Genomic DNA, 4,189 nt, shown 5'->3' on the forward strand with positions numbered 1-4,189 from the left:
AGTGATCCATGCTGCAAACTCATTAAACAGTCTCCACCTTCAGTGAAATTCCATGTACTGCAAAGTTTGCAAAACTTGAACTGTCGCTGAAGGGAGAATGTTGAGTTTGCAGCATGGATCACTTTATTGCAAAATCATGATCTGTATATCATGATAAGAGTATTTTATTCATTTGTACCTGCTATCCTTTGCAGGGGGTTCCCCTCCTGCTTCTCTCTCTCCTCCTGTCATGACAGCCTCCCCCTCCCAAGAGAGGACTCGGTGAACAACAGCCGCACGGAGGGGGTGGGCGGAGCTTTAGGCTCCGCCTCCGCCAGTCATGTTTGTAATCCATTAGTCATCAGCCGCTCCGTACTATCCCCCGCCCCCCACCCCTCTACATTAAACTCCGCCTCTCCAGCCCTCTACATTGCCGCTCCCTCCTACTACCCTCAGCATTCGTGAGTATAGCGGCAAAGCAGAGGGCTGGAGAGGCGGGGCGGTATTAGCATTCGTGAGGAGAATAGTAGGAGGGGGCGGCAATGTAGAGGGCTGGGCCTCCGCGCTGCACACAGACAAAAAAAAAAAGCAAAAAACAGGCTGAGACAGCGCCGCGGCCGTTTTACCTGGGGGGGATTTTACAATACCTGTCCCCCCCGCATTATTTCCTGGGGGGGGATGCGTCCCCCCCATCCCCCCCGGTTCCTACGCCCATGGCGCCAACCTAAGTTTAAGTGTATTCTCAAACAGAGATACACTTAAACCTTTCTAAGATACGACGGCTTGCGCCGTCCTATCTTAGGGTGCAATATTTAGGCTGGCCGCTAGGTGGCGCTTCCATTGCGTAGAATATGTAAATCACTAGATACGCCTATTCTCGAACGTACGCCCGGCCGACGCAGTACAGATACGCCGTTTACGTAACGCATTTTCAGGCCTAAAGATATTCCATCAAATAGCTGGAATAGTAATGTTAAAGTATGGCCGCCGTTCCCGCATCGAAATTCGAAAATTTTACGTCGTTTGCGTAAGTCGTCCGTGAATAGGGATTTACGTCATTTACGTCCATGTCGAAACCAATAGGCCTGTGCGGCGTACGTTGCCGCAATGCACACTGGGATATGTAGGTGGACGGCGCATGCGCCGTTCGTAAAATACGTTAATCACGTCAGGTCAAGCCCATTAACATAAAACACGCCCCCTCAGCTAAATTTGAATTAGGCGCCCATTACGCCCGCCCGATTTACGCTACGCCGCCGTAACTTAGCAGGCAAGTACTTTGTGAATCATGTACTTGCCTCGCTAACTTATGGCGGCGTAGTGTAAACACGATATGCTACGCCACCGCAAAGTTAGGACGCCCTCTCTGAATCTAGCTAAGTGTGCCGACAGGAAGATAAGAAAGATCTCCCTCTTAGGCCTCGTACAGACGACCGAATCTATCTGCTGGGATTAATCCGCGGATCAGTTCCAGCAGATAGATCCAGTCGTGTGTACGTCCGAGCGGACATTTCCCGGCGGATAAAAATCCAGCCGATGGATTCCCAGCGGATAAAAATTTCTTAGCATGCTAAGAAATCTATCCGCTGGAATCCAGTCCAGCGGACTGATCCGGTCGTCTGTACAGACTCACCGGATCAGTCCGTCTGCTCCCCTCCCTCGCATGCGTCGTAATGATTCGACGCATGTGTGGAAGTATTTACCTTCCAGCGTCGCGCACGTCGCCGCGTCATCGGCATGACACGTCACCGCAGATGTATTCCGCGCGGATTTCGATCTGATGGTGTGTACAGCCATCAGATCCAAATCTGCCAGAGGATTTATCCGCTGGAAACGGTCCGGTGGACCGTTTCCAGCGGATATCCTCTCGTGTGTACGGGGCCTTACAGGCTCTGCCACATGAGAAGTGTTTACGCTATGCATAGACACTTTGAGAAACAGATTTTACAATACAAAGTGATGTGGTATAAGACACTAGAGACATCCAATCCATGGAAAGGCAGCTGAATATGGTGGTAAGGGATTAGAAATCCCAGATAAAGTGGATCTACAGTGGCTTTACTATCTTTTCATATTAATTGGTGTGTTAACTGTAACTTTAAACAAGTTTCAATAGTAAACCTTTAGCTGAAAAATGATGGGACCTGTCTATCTCTGGTGATCTTTTACAAAAATTCCAATTAACTAGTTGTTATGCTAACCCTGCGGCTGACCAACAAGGAAGTATTTATATAAAGAAAGTCAATATCCTAATCATCATCCTCATTTTTTTTAGTTTAGTGACTCAAGGTAATTAGGTAAGCGTAATGTGTAATCTCATTTACACATTGAGAAGTCAGTAATGACAGCCTCCAGGTTTATGTTTTTTTTTTAAACTGTGTAAACTTGCAGCTCTTGATTTATAAATATGCATCAAATACCTGCTTTTGTTTGTTTAAAATTTGATAAATCATTCCGACAGATGTGTGAATGCTTCCATAGTAAAATCAGCATTGTCCAATAAATACACACATTGAAAGAAAGGGTTCTTCGTCGCCTCCTGCTGGCCACTAGGGATAAGTGACGTAATTCTGGTAAAAAATATATGATGAAATGACAGATTTTTCCCCATTAGCTAAGTTTTGCAGAGGCTGAAATCTAAATGTTTCCTTTATTCTCTCTTAATTGTCACAGCTCTGAACTGTGGGTGGTATACAATTACTAACTAACACAGCGGGGCACGGGGGATGGGGGAGTTTTATAGAAGATTCTCAGAAGAACTGGCACGTGCTTTAATAGGAAACATCACAATAAGGGCAAGAGAAATCCTCACTTCCTGTAATTCTGTCTGTAACTCCACACAGTAATGCAAGGCTTTCTCCCTGGTGTGGAGTGTGGTGCTCGCTCCCTCCCTTGAGGGGGGAGGGGGCGACCAGGAGAGTCAGGACATTCTCTATGTTGCAGATAGAGAAAGGAGCTGTGTTTTAGTGGTTGACTCTCCTGCTTGGCCCCTCCCCCTCAAGGGAGGGGGCGAGCACGACACTCCACACCAGGGAGAAAGCCTCTCATTACTGTGTGGAGTTACAGACAGAAGAACAGGAAGTGAGGATTTCTCAGAAGAAATAAGGACATTTAAAAGCAAAATCGAAGGATGAGGTAAGTGAAGGAGGACTGCACTAAGGTAAAGGAAGATATTTAGGGGAAAGCATTTTTACCTTTACAGCCCCTTTAAGGACCAGCGCACACACATATACGTTGACAGAATGGCACGGACAGGCAAATGGGCGTACAGGTACGTCCCTTTAAATTTGTCGCCGCGCGACCCTGTCACAAGCTCCGCGCACGCGGGACCCACCGACTTGATTTCCTCCAGTGTCCCGCGATCGGGTCACAGAGCTGAAGAATGGGGAGATGTCAGTGTAAACACAACATCTCCCCCTTCTTCCTAGTGACATGTTATTGATCGTCTGTTCCCTCTCTTTGGGAACAGCGATCAGTGACATGTCACTCATAGCTACGCCCTCTAACAGTTAGAATCACTCCCTAGGACACACTTAACCCCTTGCTAGCCCCCTAATGGTTAACCTCTTCATTGCCAGTGTAATTTTTACAGTAATCAGTGCATTTTCATAGCACTGATCGCTGTCTCAATGACAATGATCCCAAAATGGCATCAAAAGTGTCCGATGTTTCCGCCATAATGTCGCAGTGACGATAAAAATCGTTGATCGCCGCCATTACTAGTAAAAAAAATTATAAATAAAAATGCCATAAAACTATGCCCTATTTTGTAGACGCTATAACTTTTGCGCAAACTAATCAATAAACGCTTATTGGGATTTTTTTTTACCAAAGATATGTAGAAGAATACATATCGGCCTAAACTGAGGAAAACATTTTTTTTTATATATTTTTTATAGCAAAAAGTAAAAAATAAAGCTTTTTTTTCAAAATTATAGCGCAAAAAATAAAAACTGCAGAGGTAATCAAATACCACCAAAAGAAAGCTCTATTTGTGGGGAAAAAAGGATGTAAATTTTGTTTGGGAGCCACGTCGCACGACCGCGCAATTGTCAGTTAAAGAGACACAGTGCCGAATCGAAAAAAGTGCTCTGGTCTTTGGCCAGCCAAATGGTCCGGGCTTAAGTGGTTAAAGTAGTTGTAAACCCTTAATATACAAAGTGAAGTGACTAGCCTCCGGTGATACACAGAGATGAAACAAATCATTTTA

Source organism: Rana temporaria, chromosome 1 (assembly GCF_905171775.1).
Source record: "Rana temporaria chromosome 1, aRanTem1.1, whole genome shotgun sequence".
NCBI classification, from domain to species: Eukaryota; Metazoa; Chordata; class Amphibia; order Anura; family Ranidae; genus Rana; species Rana temporaria.